General features: G+C 41.7%; 1 protein-coding gene across 1 annotated transcript in view; it reads left to right on the top strand.

The window, feature by feature from the left end:
- The first annotated feature begins 361 nt into the window (after window positions 1–361).
- myt1lb (myelin transcription factor 1-like, b) overlaps window positions 362–23,131 on the top strand; it is a 314,795-nt gene continuing 292,025 nt past the window's right edge. Inside the window, exon 1 of the mRNA XM_060934686.1 lies at window positions 362–540. The gene's annotated coding sequence lies outside the window, so the exon portion shown is untranslated. The remainder of the gene's footprint in view (window positions 541–23,131) is intronic.

The raw sequence follows: 23,131 nt of genomic DNA, 5'->3' as shown, positions 1-23,131 counted from the left end.
ATGACTCACATAGCTCTCTTCTCTTTCACTTCCTCCTTCTCTCTCTCTCTCTCTCTCTCGCTCTCTCTCTCCATCCCTCTCTGTCTGCTGCTCTCTCCCGTGGCATCGTTTCTGCCGTGGCGGCCCCTATCCTCGCTTTCCCTCGCTCCGCCTCATTGGTGCTGCCCCCATTCCATTCCTTCTCTTTTTTTTCCCTCCCTCCCTCCCTCCCTCTGTTTCTCTCGCTCTCCTTCACTCTCTCTCCTCTGCTCAGCTCCAGGCCCATTGGTTGCCTGCCTTCAACCATTATCTCTCGCTTCCCTCTCCTGACTGTCTCCGTCTCTCTGTCTCTCCCTCCTCGCTCCCTGCACGCCCATCAGCTTTCAACTCCTAAAAAATGATTTGCATTCAGGAGGAGAAAGGAACTTTCTAGCGTGTGCTCTAAATGAAATAGTGCGGCTGAGAGCGCATGCGTGAGAAGACGACTCTGGAAGAAAGACAGGAAGACAATCAGGGGTGATAACAACAAAAAGTTTGAGCGAAGACGCCGTTTCGTGACTGGTGGGTCCTTTTATATAGTTTCTTTTTTGAGTTCTCAGTTCATTATTTTTTTTTTAAATTGAATGCACTGCTTTGCAGAAAATATCAAAGATCTTTTGTATATAATCTAATGTAAATAATCCGATTGATTGTTACTGTATACGCACGCATAGTTTTAGATTGCGCCGTTTGTCTTTCTTAGCATCTTTGACATCTCATGACTGTTGTGTTATGCTAGGCTTCCTACACTGCTCACACTTTCCAGCTCATTTTCTGTTTGACGTCTGAGTCTCGTTGTACTCCGTCAACTTTCTTCCCTGTAGGGAGCTGTAGAGAGGAGTGAACTTGGCAGGAGATGCTCTCAGGTCACAGCTCTTTGTGCGTTCTCTCCAGAAGCTTCTGTGGGCTTGGTGATGTTTGTGCAGTAGGTCACCACCACAGCACTGTCATCTGTATGCTTCAGTGTGCCACTTATTGGTCCCTGCAGTGCAAACGGGGGCAGATTTTGATTATTCCTTTATTGCTTTGGGACTTGGCAACATGTCTGTGCACAATGTGAGAGCTTTTGGGACGGCTGAGGATAAATAAAACACTTGTGAAAGTAAACACTGCCTTTCGAAAGAGGAGCAGTTGTCTACACTGTCTACATCGGTGCTGACTGGTACAGTTTTTCGGGTTGAGGATTGAGAATTCCCTCCTCTTCCTCGCTTATCAAGCACGAATTTAATTCACGAACATATTTTAATCGTACTTTCAAGTTGTTTTGGTTTCTTTTGTCTGTTTTCAAATTAAGCATTTGCAGTTTAAATATATATATGTATCAAGGAAGTAAAAAACGCAGCAGAGTACGTACAAACAGCGAGTGATGAATAACTCTGTCGAAGTTGCTTCGAAGTTTTCCAACTTATCAAATATCAATGCAAGCTGAGATTCAGCACAAATCAGGATCCTGTGTAAACTCGAAGTTGTGTTCGAGCTTTATCTCTGAACAGCGCTCTTCCATATCTGTAACTTAATCTGCAGGATGTAAAGTGAAGTGTTGTAATCTGGCCATGAGACAAAGTGCACTTTAGTGAGTGCTAATGGTCCGTGTAGGGGTAGCGGTAAGCACTTGGGTGCAGTGTGAAAAGGTCCTACGCATGGTTCTGTTATGAGGATGAATTCAAAGGCGAAAACTTTCAGCAGGAAAGCGGCACTTCGTTCAGCGAGAAAGCAGACTTGATATAGATATATGAATCAGTCATCAGTAAAAGGCATACTTTTAAAGATATGAATACTATATACTTGAATATATCCTGATATACATACTCACCAGCCACTTGAAGAGGAACTTTAATAGAAACTAGGGAGTTGAAGACTGGAAAACTGGGAAAAGATCATACGATGTCCAGTTCTGTTGACTACTTTACCATCACTTTAGAATCAGAATCTATTTTTTTTTTTTTTGGCTGACATCTATCATGATCTTCTTCTTCTTCTTCTGTTCTCGTCGTCCATCCATCCGCCTCCTCCTCAAGGTTCAGCATGTTGTGTGTTTTGCAGTGCTTTTCTGCTCACCGTGTTTGTAAAGAGTGCTTATTTGTCTTTTGCGCCTTCCTGTCAGCTCAGACCAGTGTAACCATTCTCCCCAACCTCTCATCAATAAGGCGTTTCCGAACTCAGAACTGACTCTTAGTGGATGTTTTTTTTTTTGTTCTTCTCACCATTGCATGGAAATATCTGATGTTTGATTAAACATTTCCTGAAGCTCTTGACCTGCACCTGTGCATTGGACGCATTCTACGCATTGGATTACATAATTGTGTGAGTGAATATGCATGTGGACAGGTATTCCGAATAAAAGTGGATGGGATGGACTTTTATAATTATGATAGAATATTTACAATTATTCAGAGTTTAGGCAAAACATTTCTGGTGAAATTTTTTTTTTTTAAACAATGGATATCGTAATCAATCTTTGCCAGTGAAATGTTGATAGTGTTAGTATTTTTTTTATTGGAACTTGTTAAAAAATGGATATTTATTTTAGTAAATGGAGCTTTGTCTAAATTATATATATATATATGCGCCTTTAAAAAATACTCTTTTGGTGATTAGAATTAAATTTTTGATTTTATTTTATTTGAAAATGCTCAAGAGAAAGATTTTAACAAAACAGTTTGCTGAGGAATTATTTCTTTGCTGTTAAACCAATAAATACCATGCGGTGTTTATATATATATATATATATATATCCTTTTATATAGGAATTTAAATGAATGTAATATTTCTTGAAGGCAGGACATCTTAATTTCCTTCGGGATGATATATCTATTATATATCCATTATCCATCTATACGTATATATCCATTCATCCATCTATAAGATATATCCATCTATCGATCTATAAACTAAGACATTTGCTTATAAATACAGAAAAAATATTTTGATGAAAATTATATAAAAAATACCCAGCTTGTTTTCACTCTCGTTACAGAGAGGTTTTTTTTCTTTTTCTTTTTTTTCTTTCTCTTTTTGGTCAGGCACCACCTGAACTGATGATCATGTCATCAGCTTTTCTTTGGCTAATCAGACGCAAGGTACGCCACCATTCTTGCCAGAGCAGTTGGGGGTTAGGTGCCTTGCTCATGGGCACTTCAGCCAGTCCTGCTGGTCCAGGGAATTGAACCAGTGACCTGTTGGTCCTGAAGGTTTACACTGTGAAAAATGCTAGCTTAGCAAGTGAAAATAGCTTGAAAATAGTTGAAACGATCGAGTATTTCCTATTAGAAGAATACAATTCTGAGATTATTAAACCTAGTTGTAGATTGCAACCAACTTATTCTAAGATGTCTTATCAAGTAAAAATATCTGTCCATGCAGCAAGATAATTTCACGAGTATTAAGTCATTTTCTCCTCAAATTCAGTCTTCAATGTTTTACAGCGTATAAGCTTTTTTTTATATGGTCGACAAGGTTTTACATCTTTCATTAAAAAAAAGTTTTTCACTGATATATGGTATGATGTGCTTGTGGCGAACGGGCAGAGCTTAAACGAGAACTGAAGTCATTTTTAAACTTGCTTTATTTCTTAATTAACATGTTATTCAAGTACGTTTTCGGTTTTAGTAACCTTATATCGTGACTCATCTTGATGACTAATTGCAATTAAATATTATACTTATCGGCCTATTCGGTTTTTAGCCGTGTTGAATTTAGTTCGTTTGGTCCACGGCAGGCGTCGCTTATCCGCGCGATCTTCACGAGACTTGTGCGAGACTTCGAAACGTCAAGTGTCAGCCAGGTGTCAGTGCCACCATTTCGAAAACTGTTTTCCAAACGAAGTATTGCACAAAAACGAGTTTAAATGACGATTACTGCCTACTTTTTTCAAACTTTCCTGATTGCTATCAAGAACAAACAAAACTTCCGGCTTGATTACGTCAGCATTCGAAAGAGGGCGTGCGCGTCTTTTGACAACGTTGGCAGATGTCAGTCACTTTGATTTGCGCTGTACATTTTACTTCCGTCCTACGATGTCTCGCACAGGTCTCAACGAATCTCGTTTACGGCCATTGTTTTGACATATGGACTGATATATTACAGAGCATATTTCAAACACTCATAACTTGCTGTAGCAGCGACAAAATACTGTAGCTATCAAAAATGCATTCCGATAGTTAATAAAATGTGATGAATAGAATTTTGATAATAAAAAAATTTGCCTTCAGTTCTCCTTTAAATGCTTCTTCAAATACATTGAAATTAACATGTTTCTGCTGAATTATTATTCTTTCCTGTCCTGTATTGCCAGATTACAAGATTTTATCAGTGATAAATACATAAAAACAAATCCAGGGTGATCTCCATCTTCACCATATGACCATCCTGAATCGTGGGTGAACCCCCCCCAAAAAAAAAAAAATTACTTGTGTGTAGGTGCTAAAACAGTAGTATAGAAAATAACCTGCATCCTGAAATGTGATATAAATAGACTCCATAGCAGCCGTTCTCTGTTTGCTAGGAACTTTATATATATATATATATATATATATATAATCTCATTATCTCTAGCCGCTTTATCCTGTTCTACAGGGTCGCAGGCAAGCTGGAGCCTATCCCAGCTGACTATGGGCGAAAGGCGGGGTACACCCTGGACAAGTCGCCAGGTCATCACAGGGCTGACACACAGACACAGACAACCATTCACACTCACATTCACACCTACGGTCAATTTAGAGTCACCAGTTAACTTAACCTGCATGTCTTTGGACTGTGGGGGAAACCGGAGCACCCGGAGGAAACCCACGCGGACACGGGGAGAACATGCAAACTCCGCACAGAAAGGCCCTCGCCGGCCACGGGGCTCGAACCCAGGACCTTCTTGCTGTGAGGCGACAGCGCTAACCACTACACCACCGTGCCGCCCATATATATATATATATATATATATATATATATATATATATATATTGCACCACAATATAAGAAAATCCAATCAGATATTTAAAACAGATGGTTCAGTGAACAGGCATTCAGCGTGCAGTGAGGCTACACCGCCTTTGTTTTGAATTAAACTGAGTAGTGAGATCTACAGTATGCTTTTCTACAAGTTTTATTTATTAGTGTCATTGTTGCTGACACACTTAATATGCTGGAATCCTCCTTTGGGGCTTTTTTTTTTTTTTTAATGCTACAGCTCCGACCTAAAGTGTTATCAATCCTGTTTGTGTAAAAATCACACCAGCAGAAAATTGTGCAATTAGTAATCGTAGAGGATTGTTTACAGCAAATGATTGCAAATCTATTTTCTTATAAGCGTTCATTATTTAGACGTGACTGGCGGCATGGCTCATTTTTCTGACAGGAAACTAGATTCGACATCCACAATCTGTGAATATAAACTATTTTTTTATTCGAGTTTGTTCATTTATTAATGTATCTAATGGGGCTAATTTTAGACCTCGTTGTGGAAACTCAATCATCATCTCAATATGGACGTGAATTCATACAAATTGGTACAATTTAATTCATGTAAAATATTATATGTGCATCCCCCCCCCCCCCATTTTGAATCATTTGCATGAAATCAAACAAAATCCACCATGCTGATAGAAATTCATACAAATTATACATTTATCGCTGACATATCTTTGTATGGGCGGCACGGTGGTGTAGTGGTTAGCGCTGTCGCCTCACAGCAAGAAGATCCGGGTTCGAGCCCCGTGGCCGGCGAGGGCCTTTCTGTGCGGAGTTTGCATGTTCTCCCCGTGTCCGTGTGGGTTTCCTCCGGGTGCTCCGGTTTCCCCCACAGTCCAAAGACATGCAGGTTAGGTTAACTGGTGACTCTAAATTGACCGTAGGTGTGAATGTGAGTGTGAATGGTTGTCTGTGTCTATGTGTCAGCCCTGTGATGACCTGGCGACTTGTCCAGGGTGTACCCCGCCTTTCGCCCGTAGTCAGCTGGGATAGGCTCCAGCTTGCCTGCGACCCTGTAGAACAGGATAAAGCGGCTAGAGATAATGAGATGAGATGAGATGAGATATCCTTGTATGATCAACATCCGAAGACTGGCAACTAATTCCAGCTTTTCTATAAGCGTCAGAAGATTCATTTGGAAACTCGACCTTATCTATACGTGTAGCTAAACAGATCAAGCTGAGGCGTAAGGAAGAGCTGCTTCTGGCTGAAATGACAGGCTTATCTGATGCTCTTGTTGAGCATGGGAGAGCGCCTCACACCCGCTGAGTGTGTGTCATGCTGGAGAGACGGAGCAATGTGATTAAATTATGTAGGGATAGCCCTCTGTCGCTGTGACCTGAGTGCCGGAAAACCCCTCCCATCTCAGGTAACACTCAGAGACTGCAGTCAAAACACACTCTGTCAGTCTGAGAGACGAAACAGGCTTGGTTCAAAAACACATTTCTTACTATAGAGGATCTGGTTGTGTTTAATCACAGTCTCATCAGGGAACGGATGTAGATTGGCGTTGATGGTGGGTGTCTTTAAAGGTGCAAAGAATGGATTTGGCACTTTTATCAGGCGCTTTTTTGCTTACTCTACGCAAAAATCTTTGACTTTGCTCACCCATTCGTAAGAATTCCTGACACTAGGGGTGTTGGGGTGTAGGACTCGAGTTGAGAGGTTTGATGTATAGACCCCTTCGCATGTTTGTAAACAAAACGACCGTTGCCAGGATGCGCGCGCAGCCTGGACCCAGAAACAATGGCGCTGCCCATAGACCGGCATTATGAGCTGTCAGATTATGCAAAACAATTGTCGTTACAAGATCGAGAATGCTACATAAATAAGTTAACTCTAACAAGTGGACATCGCCTACCGGATCCGTATTTAATTAAAGAGTGGACGGACGATGTTAGTAAGTTCCCTGGTATACAATGGCCAGATATATACTCGTACCTGGGCGGCACGGTGGTGTAGTGGTTAGCGCTGTCGCCTCACAGCAAGAAGGTCCGGGTTCGAGCCCCGTGGCCGGCGAGGGCCTTTCTGTGCGGAGTTTGCATGTTCTCCCCGTGTCCGCGTGGGTTTCGTCCGGGTGCTCCGGTTTCCCCCACAGTCCAAAGACATGCAGGTTAGGTTAACTGGTGACTCTAAATTGAGCGTAGGTGTGAATGTGAGTGTGAATGGTTGTCTGTGTCTATGTGTCAGCCCTGTGATGACCTGGCGACTTGTCCAGGGTGTACCCCGCCTTTCGCCCGTAGTCAGCTGGGATAGGCTCCAGCTTGCCTGCGACCCTGTAGAAGGATAAAGCGGCTAGAGATAATGAGATGAGATGAGATACTCGTACCTTATTGACAAGACTTCAGTGTACACCCACGAAAACTTCGTGCCTACAAGTCTTTAGACGCATATGATTATGTTATGTGCGGGCATGTACAACTTGATTAACAATGGGACATTCATATTCATTTTGTTTTAATCAAATTATGCCAGTGATGTGATGGCAATGTGGCTTTAACTACAACAGCAAATACCAACACTAAACAGCAATTTGCAGGAGGTAATGGCATGAAAGGAATGATAGTGTAAAGAGTGCAGCGAAGAGAAATCAGAGCTGCGTAAAAAGCGAGAGGCAGAGAGCAGAAATGAAAGTGAACAGGGCGGGAGCTAGGTTAGAGCAGTCAACGTAAGTTGGCATTTAGAGCGAGGGCACACAATTTTACCTTTCCATCCTTGCTTTAAAATTGTGATTTTCGGCATACAAAAATAATGATGGCACAAAATCTGGACTGCTTGAGTCAAGCGAGACCTCTCCTACAAACAAAATTGCATGCAAAGCTAAGTTAACATGCTAACAATATTCATTACATTGTGTAACTATGACCAGCTAATCAGACAAACGTTACCAAAGTATTTTGCTACATCAATAAACGAAGACTAGAAAGAATAAAAAAGAAAGATTTAATAAATAGCCTGATCTTACCTGTGATGAAGTGGGCACTGCAAACCCGCGCATTTTTGATAGTGCTTTCATCCCAGTCTACACGTTTGATGGCTTGTAGCCATAGACGTCGGCGATTTTTTTGGAATGGGTGAGATCCTGCTGGAATTCTGTACATTTTAACCCCATCACTGCTACGATTCTGACACCCGACAACACAACAACTAGGCATCGCTGAGTCTTTTTTGAGTCCAGGCTGAGCGCGCAATTTCCTCTTACGTATGAATGACATTTACTGCGAAGGGGTCTATAGACTTGTCTTAGATTTATTTGAATTTGTACTTGGACTCATGTCCAGCTTGGGCATTGATCACAATAAATATGGTTTTAGTTTTGACCAAATATCAGGGGCTTTCGATAAAACTACGAGAAGTAATTCAATTATTACAATTGTCCTCAAAAAGGATTTGATGGTTTTCAGTCTGGACGGCTGGAAAAGAGACACGTCAGAGATGTAAAACTTCTGCGCTAGCGAGTGACTGTGGCTGACAGGTTTGCTTCATTAAAAACGGAAGACTTCGAGAGAATTTTGGCTGCCAGGTCGCTCCGTTGTGTGTAGCTGTCGATGTTGATCTTAAAAGTAACTCAGTAAATTACAGAGGGAAATGAATACTTAAAGGGGAACTGAAGGCAAATTTTTTATTATCAAAATTCTATTTATCTCATTTTATTAAAGATAGGAATGCATTTTTGATCGCTATTTTGTCACTGCTATAGCGAGTTATGAGTGTTTGAAATATGCTGTAATATCAGTCCATATGTCAAAGCAATGGCCGTAAACGAGATTCGTTGAGACCTGTGCGAGACATTGTCAGATGGAAGTAAAACGTACAGCTGAAATCAAAGCGACCGACATCTGCCAACGTTGTCAAAAGACGCGCACGCCCTCTTTCGAATGCTGACGTAATCGACCCGGAAGTTTTGTTTGTTTTGATAGCAATCAGGAAAGTTTGAAAAAAGTAGGCAGTAATCGCCATTTAAACTCGTTTTTGTGCAATATTTCATTTGGAAAACAGTTTTCAAAATGGCGGCAATTTAATTGCAATTAGTCGCCAATACGAGTCACGATATAAGGTTACTAAAACCGAAAACATAATTGAATAACACGTTAATTAAGAAATAAAGCAAGTTTAAAAATGTCTTCCGTTCTCCTTTAAGTCTGAGTAAAAAATAATGTCATGAGCGTGCAGTGTGTAAGAAGAGTCTGGAGACAGAAATCTTAGTTTCTCAGTTGTTATCCTGTGCTACTTGCTCTTGATAGCACTGGCTTGCCTGCTTCATTAGCATTCGCTAACACTAATGATGAACGCTACACCGGCTGGAAGGTGACTTCACTGCTGTGCTGACGGCGCTGACTCATGGTTAAGCTAGCGTTGGCCTTCGAGAATGCTGATATGAAGAGAATGTGTATGTATAATAATAATATTATTGGCTGAAGCGGCATGGTGGTGTAGCGGTTAGCACTGTCGCCTCACAGTAAGAAGGTTCTGGCTTTGAGCCCAGTGGCCAACGGGGGCCTTTCTGTGTGGAGTTTGCATCTTCTCCCCGTGTCTGTGTGGGTTTCCTCCAGGTGCTCCGGTTTCCCCCACAGTCCAAAGACATGCAGGTTAGGCTAATTGTTGGCTCTAAATTGACCATGAGTGTGAATGGTTGTTTGTCTCTATGTGTCAGCCCTGCAATGATCTGGCGACTTGTCCAGGGTATAGCCCGCCTCTTGCCCATAGTCAGCTGGGATAGGTTTCAGCTTGCCCACGACCCTGCGCAAGATAAGCGGTTACAAATAGTGGATGGATGGATGGGTTTTCCGTGTTGATCTTGCACCATAAGTTGGCTTAGTGGTTAGTGTATCCACCTCTTGACCCGGAGATCATGAGTTCTTACTCATGGTTGGGTCATACCAAAGACCATCATAAAAATGGTACCTACTGCCATCTGGTCAGGCATGCCCCAATACAGATGTGAGTAGGGAGTTAAACTCTTGTGGTTACCAGAGGACTGGCCCCCCATTGTAACCCGAGCTATGTAATCAAAATGGAGATCGGTGCTGCCCAATGCACTTGAAGGGCCTGGTTAGTACTGGGACGGGAGACTGCCTGGGAAGACCAGATCCTGGCACGGGAGGGACTTTGACTTGACTTTCCGAGTCTTGATCTTGACTCCTCTCACTTTCATTCAGACTCAATCTTGGCTAGAACTCGACAAGGGTGATCAGTCCTACCTGCCCCTTTGTGTTCGTGACTGTTGCCTATTTACCTCACCACTTAAAACCAAAGTGTCCAAGATGTTTGACTGGACATTAAACGTTGGATATGATTCCTGATAATGATTACAGATGACACAGTCAGCATTTAATTCAGTATAATTTTATTTGTATAGTGCTTTTAACAATAGATATCATCACAAAACCACGTTACACAAATCTGGATGTAGGTTCAGATCCATAATGGGTAAGCCAGAGAGGATCATATCATATCAAGAATAACTCTATAAGACAACATGAATAAGGAACCTTGTGAAGAAACAGCATCAGAGTATCAGGAATTCATGTTTTTTGTATAGTTTGATTATAAATCATTCCTTTTTCTCTAACCGTATACTATTCTTGGGTTTCAGTCACGTGACTTTTCTTAGCGATTTCACTTCCGATAAAACAGCTGGTGGTCTAGCAAACCAAAACGGCTGCTGTAGTGCAAACACCTAGCGATAACTTATCAGAGTACGCTCGTAATCTAGAAGCCACTGCTCGCTTTAGATATATTCAGAAGATTGCTATGTGCAATGGAATCGACCCCGACAGTCTGGGAAAGAAGGATTTGTCATACGATCTCAAAAACTACCCTTCAGTCGAGTTCCCCGACATCTCGAACTATCTGGTGTTGCAGACGTCCTTCTACACCGCAAAACAGATGAAAGCGTGGAAGAGTATGGAGGCTTACAACTTTTTTTGTATGCGGCTGGGTAAAGGACCTCGGGATCAAGTCGCTGCCGAATGAATCCTGTATTGTTTTTGCCCGTGTGTGTTTTTTTTAAAAGCTTTTCGTTCGCGTCTTTACAACGAAGCGCTGCAAGTTGAAGTGTAAATAAACAACAGTTGGCTTGATTCTGACTTGTGTTGGCTCTTATCTCTCAGGTAAATCATTCACAAAGATCATCAGAAACCCCTTTAAAGACCTGGATCTTAGTTAAACAAGACGGAGAAGAAGTGATCACGGCGCATTGTAACTGTACGGCTGGGGAAGAATTTTGTCGCGACCTTCATGCATATGGACTTTGTGAGGAGGAAACAAAGAAACAGCCGGGGACTTTAACGTTTCATGACTAAAAAAAAGTCCCGTAAAATAATGACACATAGCAGGAAACGTACTTGGAAAACACTAAGGACCGAGCCGAGAGGGAAATACAAACCTTTCACCAAGTGATCACTGCAAACTTGAGCGTGCTTCGACTCGGCTCCCTTCGATTTCACCGAGAGGTTCACTGAAAAGCACCTTTCTCGATGTCTTTTTGTGAAATCCTGTGTTCATTCACCCTTTTTTATTCGTTCACAGGGAACCCTGAAGAAACTTTTATCAGTTTCACGGTTTGATCGATTCGAACAACCTAAAACAACGTAAGCGTAAGGCGTTTTTCATGCGAGCAATGCACCTTCTCCGTACAAACGCTTTGTCAACTGAGCTTTGGTAGACCACCAGCTAAAGTTCTGAATAACTAATGAGGCGGCTGCGACGTCACATGAAACCCAGCAATAAAGTGAAACAGTACTAAGTATGCTGAATACTTAGATGTTCAGTATCAGTGTTGAGTAGATATATCACAATAGAAAGCATTATTCAAATTATGGATGGAAAATGAAATAGCAAACATTATTATCTAAGAAAGAAGAAAACGGTAGTGTTTGGTTGTGATTTGATTTCGGTATCTTGTAATCTTAAATAACTGAGTGTTTGGCTTCCTGAGTCAAAACACAGCAGAGCGCTTCAAGTCATTAAATCTGTGAAAGGCTGGAAATAAGGGAGGCACAATCCTCAAAATCAAATGATGGAGTGTCAATATTTACTGTTCCAGTGGGAGGGAGCGGGTTATCCGAGCTCAGGCGCTGATACTTATCGGTTTCCAAGCGTGAAGGCCAGATGAGTGATTGAGTCCACGCTTGCCATGCACACCCTTAAAACTTCTCCTCTAGTCGTTCTTCCGCAACAAAAGAGACCCGTCGACTTGATGCCACTCTGAGGAGGGAAAGCATGATGTATACCCACACGGCGCGGACAATTAAAAATCAATCTGGACTTGGGTGCGGAGCTATAATGGGAAGTGCAGAGAGCGGAGAGGAGGCTGATTAATACCCGCTCTCACCTTGTGCCATAACAAGCCCCAACAGGCATTCAGCTCACCTGCACACACACACACACACACGCACATGCACTTCACCTGTGTTGGCCGCCACCACTTTCCCAATCCCACAGTACCAGGAAACAGTCGGATTTGCATGTGTTATCCGCTCTGTGGCCATATGATAGGAAAATGCTGAAGGCTGAATCACGGCAAATCTTTTTCCTGGTTTGGTAAACACAAACAGGACCAGAGCATTTCCAAAGATTCTATAATTTCTAGTGCTGTCAAAAATGTTGCGTTATTAACGCGTTAACTTGACTCAATTTTAACGGCGATAATTTTTTTATCGCGAGATTAACGCTTTGTGACATGATGTAGGTTTTTCATAAGCTTTTGAAACTGCCAGGAACTTGGAACAGAGACTTTGCTTAGAAAACCGATAGCAGCTAGACTGTAATGCCACGCCCCGCACAGCCAGAGTCCTCTGCCCTCCCCCCCAAAGAACCAGCGCGGGCAGGGCGCGCTGGTAGAGATGGGATTTATGGCTCTTTGATGGGATCCGCATCTTTGTGATCCGTTCTTTGAAAAGAGCCGTTCAAAAGACTAGCTCATTTGGCTCTTTTTAAATATTTATTCAGTTTTAAGAAGACAGCGTCTAAAGAAGCCAGATCCCTCTGAACTGTAAACTCAATGCTATCCCAGAAATCCTTCCTGTAATATGCAAATTTGGCCGCCTCTGATTGGACAGCGCGACGCATCAACAGGCAGAAAGTGTAAAAGTACAAAATGTGTTAAGTGAGCTGAAACAGTAAAGATCAGATTCAATGCAATATTTATCAACGAACAACTTAAACTTAATATAATAGTGTACTTTATATTATAATCAAGCATGTCAAGCCTACCGTCACTGTGTAACCTGTCTCTCTGATTAGAATTGTAGACTAACTCAAGCAATAGATCACTTCACTCTTGGTTCTCTTGCTAGCCCTGCGCCGGTGCTCGACTTAGGTTTCACTTTGCAGTGGCTGTGTCAAGATGTGTTATGCTTTGCAATAAAAAAAAAAAAAATTGGTACAAGGCAAGCCTATTCTTTTTTTTATGCTGATAAGAGAATTGCAATGGTTTTTTATGTGACAAAAATGTGCGATTAAATTGTGATTAATCGCGAGTTAACTATGACAGTCGCAACATTAATCGTGATTAAATATTTTAATCGCTTGACAGCACTAATAATTTCTACATTTCTGTAACACCTGAGCATTTCTATAATTATGACCTTCTGATCAGTGTTATTGCTGATCTTTATTTCCTTTCGCCTGTCCTTTGACTCCAGGCGAAAGTCACATGATTCACATATGAACTTTACATGTGCTTCTGTCCACAGTCACTATATATATATATATATATATATATATATATATATATATATATATATATATATATATATATATATATGAGCAATCGCGCGCTCTGATTGGCTACTCTACTACTAGGATATCAGCTCATATCCTACAGCTCAACGGTGGAGCGTGTTGCTGAACCAAACGAGGACGAAATAAAAACTCTACTTGAAAACAAAACCCCAAAAAATACAACAAACAACAAAATATGGAATAAAAGTATTTGATGATGGCGGCACGGTGGTGTAGTGGTTAGCGCTGTCGCCTCACAGCAAGAAGGTCCGGGTTCGAGCCCCGTGGCCGGCGAGGGCCTTTCTGTGTGGAGTTTGCATGTTCTCCCCGTGTCCGCGTGGGTTTCCTCCGGGTGCTCCGGTTTCCCCCACAGTCCAAAGACATGCAGGTTAGGTTAACTGGTGACTCTAAATTGACTGTAGGTGTGAATGTGAGTGTGAATGGTTGTCTGTGTCTATGTGTCAGCCCTGTGATGACCTGGCGACTTGTCCAGGGTGTACCCCGCCTTTCGCCCGTAGTCAGCTGGGATAGGCTCCAGCTTGCCTGCGACCCTGTAGAAGGATAAAGCGGCTAGAGATAATGAGATGAGATGAGATGAGATTTATTTTCATGTTTTCATTGGCGATTTTTCACATGATTTCTTCATGTTCTTGTGATTTTGAACCTCATTTTCATCATTTTTCATATGATTAGTTTATTTCCACATTAATTTCTTTTGTGATTTTATATTTTTCCACCTTTTTTTTTTTTTTACATTTGATTAATTTATGTTTAGATGTGATTTTTACACAAATATTTTTTGCATATTTTTTGTCATTTTTTTTTATATGTACCTTTTTGTGATTTTTCACATGATTTTTTTATGTTCACATGTGATTTTTTTTTTTCCACAGGATTCATCGATTTTTCACTTGTTAATTTTTGTGATTTTTACACACGATTCATTTATTTTCAAATGTTATATTTTTGGTTTTACTTTTATTTATTTTTTAACATGACTTGTTTATTTTCACACATGATTTTTCTTTTTTCAGGTTATTCTTTGTGATTTTTCACATCGTTCAGTTATATATTTGCATTTACATTTTCTGATTTTTAAAAAAAATATTATTCATTTATTTTCACTTGATTTTGACACACGATTTACGTATGTCAGCATTTTCAAAGGTAGGACGTGTGGTTTTCTTCACACGGGATTTTCTCACATGATTCATTTAGCGTATAACACAACGATGCACTTTCACGTGTTTTAGAATCGCACGTGAAAAAAACCCTTATGATCAGATGTGAAAATGTCAGTGATTTTTTTTTATTCTGCCTTTCGTGATAAAGATTGCTGATCCATTTTAGGCAGCGCTCCTGTGCCTCATTTCAAACTGTGTTGCTGTGTGGAGGATTTTTCACATCCAAAGTTGTTATCACCGGCTGGGAGCACACAACCCTGGTAAAAAGTCATGTGACCTGCAGCCCCTATTATCACCACATCATGAGCATGGCACGCAGCCATTGGCTTCTCTCCTGCTGCCAGCCTCACACATACTGACATCTGTCATTAGCACTCAGCTCAGACGCTGGCACCACCATCTTCATCTACAGTTGCAGAAACAGACTTGTCTACACGTTATTTTAGTTCTGCACTCCTTTTTTCCCCTCCATCCACACCTTTTGAAGAGGACGAAGCCATAAAGACATCACGAGATACTTTCGAAATCCTCATTTGAGAGTCCCAGCTGGATTTTTAACCTCCTCGTTTTGGCGTCGATGACATTTGTGGTACGTGTCTCAGCGTGGAACAAAAAAGCACAGAGAGGGAGATACAAAGTGAAGCAGAGGCAAAAATAATCCTCCCCAAGCAGAGCTGAGAAAAGCAGCGCAATATTGGAAAATGATTACAAAACACACATCCATTATTCATCAGGCACATTGGTGAGGGCGCGTGTCTCTTATTTATGCCTGCTCTTTAAATCAGATTTGTCTGTTTAAATCACGGTAAAATGTTCCGCTCACATTCCTGCAATATTGTCAGAATATTTCACTGCCTAATGGATAATTGATCATGGCAAGTGACACTGGACGGCTGCTTCAACATGAGACCGCTTGATGTTCTTTGCAAAAACCTTTACTTCTTAAACAGACAAAACTAGAGTGTGTGGGTATTTTGTGCGAGACAAAATCTATACTTGAATTACGTGAGCTACAGTGAAGCAGAAGTGCTACAAAACATAAACCCGAACACAATACAGTAAATACTTAAATCAAAGCAGTCAGATGTGTTCTTGGCTGTCTGGATTGATTTGTATGCTATGTTATGTTATGTTATGCTCTTTTTGGTCTTACAAGAATTGAGGCAAATATTGCAGAAATTGCAGGTGCTCGATAAAAAAAAACACGTTTTATCGTTAAAAAGATGTCTTTTTTTGTGCTCCAAACTGACTGATATCAATAATGAACATTATTTGAGTTCCTTTGTCCAATGAAAGCGAAGCTGTAATGTTTTGGATCGAACTCAAACATTCAGATGAATGGAGCATTCCAAACACTGACATATTTCAGACAAAAGTGGAGTGCAGTTATTGTTGATTGCATGTCTTTTTTCACCGTTGCCAGAACTTTTTTGTTGTTGTTGTAGGTGAGAGCAGCTGTCTAGGTGCGAACAGGATTACTTTTCGATATTGATTCCTTTCTGCTCTTTTCATTTGCCTTTCTAGGGAGGTGCATTTGACAGCTGCATTTTGACATTTTTTTTTAAAAAAGTGACTCATTTGCCATCTGGGTGACCGCAATCACAGACCCTCAATACAGGGATCAGGGCAAACTCGTTCACTGTGTTCTCAAAGTCTCAAAAAAGCCTACTTTGGCAAATTAGATGCTTGAAGAGTGGAGAAAGTTCATGATGTTGTATGTGTTGTAGTCGAGTCACTAAACTTCGAGGAGTCCGAGTCCAGTTTTGAGTCCCCCGTGTTCAAGTCTGAGTCATTAAAGAAAATTTTGAATCGAGTCCGAGAACAAGACTCCAAGACACCGCACCATTTGACGGTGGCTGTTGCTGCCTTTATGTGAAAGCGTCTCTGCTAGTCTGGCTAACGTGACTTCAAAGCTCTGTGGGCATTTGGTCTGGCAAAGATATTAAGCCCAACCGTTTCCCAAAGGCGTGGTTGACCCGCCTCCCTGAAATGCCTCAGTTTGCTACTGGTCGAAGCCAGAAAAGGCTGTGACGAAGCTTAAACCAATCACATCACTCTTTCCTCTGACGTATGTGACGCGACGGAAACTGCTTGAGTAACAGGAAGAAGATAAATACCTCCACGGCTGCTCTTTGCTCCGTTTTCAATGAGAACTTCCCGTTGAATGCTTTCAATACAGCATCTACCGCTGTGTCAAAGGCTTGGCGCTGTTCCATGTTCGTAATGTTTCTAGTGAATGAAGCGCTTCCGGCATAGATTCTGTAAACAATCTATGGCTTCCGGTCGCAGTTCTACTACGTCACTGCCTTGAACACGCCTCTACCCAGGGCCGTTGGAGATGCTCAAAGTTGATTGGCTCCCGATTTTTCGGGAGCTTGGAAGAGCTGGAGATAGCTTGCCTGGCCAGACTAAGCTCGCAACAGGCCCTCGTGTTGCGTCACGCTTAGGATGGGCGGGCCCAGGCTACGTCTCTGCTACTGTGTCGGACTAACGTTACTGCTCAACTGCCCAGTTTTAGTTAACAGGCTACAGATAAAAGGCTTGTTCATCGCTTAGCAAGCCCCGCCCACTATCAACAGGGCAAATAACATGAGAGAGGGTTAACACTAGCTAGTTCATCGCTCAGCAAGCAAGCCCCACCCACTATCAACAGAGCAATGAACATAGCGTGTCATTTCCTTCTCTGGGTGGAGTCTTACCAAATGACGATGGAAGTTCGAGGTCGTCCCCGTCGTCTCCTCGATAGTTCTTCAATATATGGAACACATACAAGTAGCAGTGTATTTTTTCCCACTGCACGACAAGTCTGGATAAGCAAAGCGGACAATCCTGGGGCGTTTGTTCGTTTGTTCTTGAACAGGTGAATGTGCATTCTCTTGCATGAAATTGGTATAAAAATTAATGTCGATATAAATATCTTATGCCAAATTATTATGGCATGTTACTGTACAAAAGGTAACGAACAAATCTGAGCCCTCGTCTCGAATTTACGAGTCCGAATGCTGTTAATGCACGAGTCCGAGTCCGAGTCATCAGTGCTCAAGTCAAGTCACGAGTCGGAACCTGGTGTGAACTTTCCAAAGCATGAGGATATTCTAGTCAAGAAGTTTGCTTATAGGGTAGTCACACTAGAGGCGGAATGAGCCGGAATGCCGTTGGAATGAAAATTCTTCGTATATTCCGGGATATTCTAAGTGCATTCTAAAAATTCTGAGTGCATTCCAAACATTCGGGCCCATTCTTGTGGCCGGCCCGAATGTTTTGCTCATGCTCAAAATATTCGAGGTGCATTCGAAGAGGAGAAATATCGAACGGCATTCAGAGTGTATTCTAACTGCATTTTGACTGCATTCTAAATATTCTTACGGCATTCCAACAGCATTCGAAACATTCTGATTGCGTTCGAGGGAAAAATCGAAATGGCAAGCCACTTCAAATCCTGCCAGAATGTCCCGAATGTGCCTCGAATGAGCTGGAATGCCATCAGAATGAAAATTCTTCGTATATTCCGGGATATTCGAAGTACATTCTAAGTATTTGAGCTGCATTCTCTTTGAATTCTGAGATGTTTGAAACATATTCGGCGGCTATTCCGGGAGCGTTCTGACTGCATTTGAGGTGAATTCGTACAGCATTCGAGGCACCTTCCGACCAGGCTTCGGGTGGTATTCGGGCAGCAATCGAACCGCACTCGTACGGCATTCGAAGTGCAATCTTAATATTCTTACTGCATTCTAACAGCATTCTAGGTATTCCTACTGTGTTCCAACTACATTTGAACTGCATTCGAAAGCTAATACACCCGGAATGTGCAAGAATCAATCGAGGCGGGTTTGAAGCACATTCTAAGTATTCGAACGGCATTCTTACAAAGCTGTAAGAATGTTGGTCAGTTTGAAATTCCCGCCCGAATGTGGCATGAATTTTGAAAAATTTTTCATTCCGGTTGGTTCTGCTTGATTCCTGCTAATTCCGAATAAGTGTGACGGGGGGCCTTAATGAGACAATCAGTGTGTGTGCATGGCGAGCGTGTATGTGTATGTGGTTGTGTTTTGTACAGGCATCTCAGGCTGCCCTAGATGACCTGCAGTGTCCAGACAGAAAGGTGTAAGCAGGTGCTTTGTCATAAGGCCAGCTAATGAATCAGTTTATCGCTTCCCTCCAGGGCAGCAAAGGGCTCATGTTCTGCCCTCTGCCACTGAGTCAGCTCTCCTGACTGTAGACCTGAGCACAGGAACACACAACAAAAACAGAGACATTTGCACCCACTGCGCTTAGCTGTGCACTCTGTCAGCCTCGCAAACACTATCTTCCGTCTGGAGTAGATGGCAGATTGTATTAAAGATATCATACGTGAACACAATTACCTGCACGGAGGAAGTAATCTTATATACACACACAGGACATTCATACAAAGCAAATATCAAGTACCAAAATAAGCCCAAAGCAGACAGAGAGAGAGAGAGAGAGAGAGGGAGGCACGGAGACGGAATAGAGAAGCAAGGGTGCGTCGTCAGCGGTTTTCGCAGGAGGAGGGTGAGCCCGCCAGGTGCACGCCGGAATTGCCCTACTTACAGGAGCTACCGCTGTCCTCCATCACACTCCCACTGCACACTCCACCTTCACTCAGTCAGCCCTTTTGTTTGCCCTGTAGCCCCAAAAGAAATGGAATCCAACACCACATGAAACGACACTAACAGAAAAAATAGGAATCATTCAGCTAGCCTTCATGCCTGAAAGTCGTTCTGAATACAGCGACTATTATCAAACTTACAGAATACAGACATTCAGAATACAGCGACTATTATCAAACTTACAGCCATTTTGTGTAATTGTCTCTAATCTTAGATATGCTGCACAGTAGTTTGCATGTTCTGTCCGTTCTTTGCATCCTCTCTGCCCAAACCGAGCTAAAGGTGCTCTCCCGCTCGGCTCTGACCCAGTTATTTTAGTGCTGCCCAACGCTTTCTGCTATATTCAGTTCCAAAATAGCTCAGTACAGCAAAGCGTGGCAAGCTCATTTCCGTCTTGTGTAAGACACTAATCATTCCCCCCGCCTGAGCCGAGTGTTGAGAAATTGCACTCTGTGTTAGGAGTTGACGGACAAAAAAAAAAAAAAATGGCAGCAGTACAACACGAATAGGTGGTTAATTGTACAAGGAGGGAATTGAGCAGGAAATAATTATTGACACACCACATTTTCAGGGCAAGAAAGCCAGGCTTGGTGAAAAGACAAAATACATAATCTCCCATTTGTATAGTTTTGACATTATAAGTAATGTTCGTATTTTAGAGCTCATTACTACTTGGCATATGTTTGCAGAAATGCAAAGCCAGATGTGTTAGGAATGGTTGCTGTGAGTTTTGCATAACTGTGAGGTACTGTATAATCATGCCAGCGTCTTCCTTATGAGCAAATGGAAACCGTAGCAGGTTTACATCCCATAAAAGCTTTGGATCGCTTAAGTATTCCACACCATGTATAGATGTTCGAAATGAAAAATTTATATCGGTGCAGACGATGCTTGAACAATACTCCACAATCCCTTTGTTGTTTTTTCCCCTTCACTAATGGCAGTAACAGTATCCCTTAAAGCCATTTCTGATTGCAGGGTTTAGTTGCTCTGTAGTCAGGATTGTGGTGAGACATCTCTAACCCTCAGCTCTCAGGTGCTGGTGTACGAGGCAGTGGGTTGATGGGTTGATGGGGCTTGGGATATGGATCTTTTTAAGCATGAAATGAAAGGTACACAATAGCTCAGCGCGCATATATATATATATATATATATATATATATATATATATATATATATATATATATATATATATATATAAACTGAAAAGCAGGTGCTGGCTAACCAACCAGTCATAGTGGGGTTTGACCAGGAGTAGAAGAGTGTAATTGTGATAGATGTGGCAGCTGACAGTAACATCAGGCAGAAGGAGCACAGGAAGATCAAGAAGCAGCGGGGACTGAAAAAACAACTGGAACAGATGTGGAAGGTAAAGTGGTCCCAGTGGTGAAAGGAGCATTATGGGCTGTAACCCCCAAAATGGGAGAATGGCTCCAGCAGATCCCAGGTACAACATCTGAGGTCTCTAGGAACAGATAAGATATTGTGGAGACCCATCAAACACCCAGACCTCTGGTAGAGGACCCAAGCTTGAGGAAGACACACATGACCACCCCATAAGGGGGGAGTGGCACGGAGATATTAATTTTTTTCTTCAAATGGTGAACATATATTTTCAGTACAAGAAGATTAACTTCATATCTTCGCTCCACCATGTAAAGTTTTTTTTATATTATTTGGGCACATCCACAAAAGAACAAAATATGCAAGCTAATCAAAAGAATTTTAATTCTGAACCGGTTCAAATCGTCATTTAGACAACGCTCTCCAAGTCAGCAGGAAAACCCTGGGAGTGACATTATTGGAGTGAAATTTCAGGAGTCGTTATACATCCAGGACACTTTTTTGATGGAATAATAACACATGTTCTATTCCTTTCTAGTGTTTTTCATTCATTTGGTTTGATAGCATGCAGTATTGTTAGCATATTGCTTATCCTATGTGTATTACATCACTATACCCAATGGAGAATGATTGTTGAATATGGTTTCTGATATTGCATGGTTGTCAAGACAACATGACATCACACGTCGGAGAGGTAAAACTTCCGTACTAGCGAGCGACTGTGACAATTCATAAACAAACATGGCCGCCAGGTTTGCTTCATTAAATATGGAAGATTTTGAGAGAATTTTGAAAGAGAAAGATGCGTTGAACACCCAAAAGCAATGTGTATGTATAATAATAATAATAATAATAATAATAATAATAATGGCTTTGTTCGTGATATATCAGATATATTCCATTCAGCTACGCATCTTCAACTGATTTAATATCATGCTAGCTGAATGAAATATACAGTGGTGCTTGAAAGTTTGTGAACCCTTTAGAATTTTCTATATTTCTGCATAAATATGACCTAAAACATCATCAGATTTTCACACAAGTCCTAAAAGTAGATAAAGAGAACCCAGTTAAACAAATGAGACAAAAACATTATACTTGGTCATTTATTTATTGAGGAAAATGATCCAATATTACATATCTGTGAGTGGCAAAAGTATGTGAAACTTTGCTTTCAGTATCTGGTGTGACCCCCTTGTGCAGCAATAACTGCAACTAAACGTTTCCGGCAACTGTTGATCAGTCCTGCACACCAGCTTGGAGGAATTTTAGCCCATTCCTCTGTACAGACCAGCTTCAACTCTGGGATGTTGGTGGGTTTCCTCACATGAACTGCTCGCTTCAGGTCCTTCCACAACATTTCAATTGGATTAAGGTCAGGACTTTTACTTGGCCATTCCAAAACATGAACTTTAGTCTTCTTTAACCATTCTTTGGTAGAACGACTTGTGTGCTTAGGGTCGATGTCTTGCTGCATGACCCACCTTCTCTTGAGATTCAGTTCATGGACAGATGTCCTGACATTTTCCTTTAGAATTCGCTGGTATAGTTCAAAATTCATTGTTCCATCAATGATGGCAAGCCGTCCTGGCCCAGATGCAGCAAAACAGGCCCAAACCATGATACTACCACCACCATGTTTCGCGGATGGGATAAGGTTCTTATGCTGGAATGCAGTGTTTCCCTTTCTCCAAACATAACGCTTCTCATTTAAACCACAAAGTTCTATTTTGGTCTCATCTGTCCACAAAACATTTTTTCAATAGCCTTCTGGCTTGTCCACGTGATCTTTAGCAAACTGCAGATGAGCAGCAATGTTCTTTTTGGAGAGCAGTGGCTTTCTCCTTGCAACCCTGCCATGCACACCATTGTTGTTCAGTGTTCTCCTGATGGTGGACTCATGAACATTAACATTAGCCAATGTGAGAGAGGCCTTCAGTTGCTTAGAAGTTACCCTGGGGTCCTTTGTGACTTCGTTGACTATTACACGCCTTGCTCTTGGAGTGATCTTTGTTGGTCGACCACTCCTGGGGAGGGTAACAATGGTCTTGAATTTCCTCCATTTGTACATAGTCTGTCTGACTGTGGATTGGTGGAGTCCAAACTCTTTAGAGATAGTTTTGTAACCTTTTCCAGCCTGAAGAGCATCAACAACACTTTTTCTGAGGTCCTCAGAAATCTCCTTTGTTCGTGCCATGATACACTTCCACAAACATGTGTTGTGAAGACCAGACTTTGATAGATCCCTGTTCTTTAAATAAAACA

The sequence above is a fragment of the Neoarius graeffei genome, chromosome 11 (assembly GCF_027579695.1).
Source record: "Neoarius graeffei isolate fNeoGra1 chromosome 11, fNeoGra1.pri, whole genome shotgun sequence".
NCBI classification, from domain to species: domain Eukaryota; kingdom Metazoa; phylum Chordata; class Actinopteri; order Siluriformes; family Ariidae; genus Neoarius; species Neoarius graeffei.
This window is presented reverse-complemented; position numbering and strand designations above follow the sequence as displayed.